A 1340-nucleotide genomic window follows, 5' to 3' on the forward strand; every position below is an offset into this window, starting at 1 on the left:
GATCCCAAGATAATGGGTGTGCTAGGGCCTGCCTTTGTCCTTTGAGCCTGTTGCTGCTAGCACAAGACCATCTGGTTTTTTGGAACTGATGTTGCATTCCACTCATCAATGATCTCAAGTTTCCAGGTGTGCTAGGGTACCTGCAGCATGGAGAGTCCTCTGGTGACCTTGGGGCTCTCTGCTGAGATTGCGCCTAAGAACAGCAGCCTTATTTATAGTATCCAGAAGCTGGAAAGAACCCTGATGTCCTCAACAGAAGAATGGACAGAAAATGTGGTACATTTACACAATGGAATACTACTCACCTATTAAAAAATGAATTTATGAAATTCTTAGGCAGTGCTCGCTTCGGCAGCACATATACTAAAATTGGAACGATACAGAGATTAGCATGGCCCCTGCACAAGGATGACACGCAAATTTGTGAAGCGTTCCATATTTTTTTACAGAAAATGTGGTACATTTACACAATGGAGTACTACTCAGCTATTAAAAAGAATGAATTTATGAAATTCATAGTCAAATGGATGTACCTGGAGGGCATCATCCTGAGTGAGGTAACACAATCACAAAGGAACTCACACAATATGTACTCACTGATAAGTGGATATTAGCCCAAAACTTAGGATACCCAAGATATAAGATACAGTTTGCTAAACACATGAAACTCAAGAAGAATGAAGACTGAAGTATGGACACTATGCCCCTCCTTAGAATTGGGAACAGAACACCCATGAAAGGAGTTACAGAGACAAAGTTTGGAGCTGTGACGAAAGGATGGACCATCTAGAGACTGCCATATCCAGAGATCCATCCCATGATCAGCATCCAAACGCTGACACCATTGCATTCACTAGCAAGATTTTGCTGAAAGGACCCAGATATAGCTGTCTCTTGTGAGACTATGCCGGGGCATGGCAAACACAGAAGTGGATGCTCACAGTCAGCTAGTGAATGGATCACAGGGCCCCCAATGGAGGAGCTGGAGAAAGTACCGAAGGAGCTGAAGGGATCCACAACCCTATAGGTGGAACAACATTATGAACTAACCAGTACCCTGGAGCTCTTGACTCTAGCTGCATATGTATCAAAAGATGGCCTAGTCGGCCATCACTGGAAAGAGAGGCCCATTGGACATGCAAACTTTATATGCCCCAGTACAGGGGAACTCCAGGGCCAAAAAAATGGGAAAGGGTGGGTAGGGAAGTAGGGGGGAGGGTATGGGGGACTTTTGGGATAGCATTGGAAATGTAATTGGGGAAAAGATGTAATAAAAAAAATAGTTTTATATGTAAAAAAAAAAGAAAAAAAGAAAAGCAGCTGACTATACAACTGTGCAT

General features: G+C 43.2%; 1 non-coding gene across 1 annotated transcript; it reads left to right on the top strand.

Moving 5' to 3' along the window:
* The first annotated feature begins 339 nt into the window (after positions 1-339).
* Positions 340-443, top strand: LOC115032573 (U6 spliceosomal RNA). Its single transcript, XR_003838218.1, has one exon. It is a non-coding gene; the product is annotated as a U6 spliceosomal RNA (small nuclear RNA).
* The last annotated feature ends 897 nt before the right edge of the window (positions 444-1340 follow it).

This window comes from Mus caroli, unplaced genomic scaffold (genome assembly GCF_978045245.1).
Source record: "Mus caroli unplaced genomic scaffold, Mus_caroli_1 scaffold_1, whole genome shotgun sequence".
Classification (NCBI taxonomy): domain Eukaryota; kingdom Metazoa; phylum Chordata; class Mammalia; order Rodentia; family Muridae; genus Mus; species Mus caroli.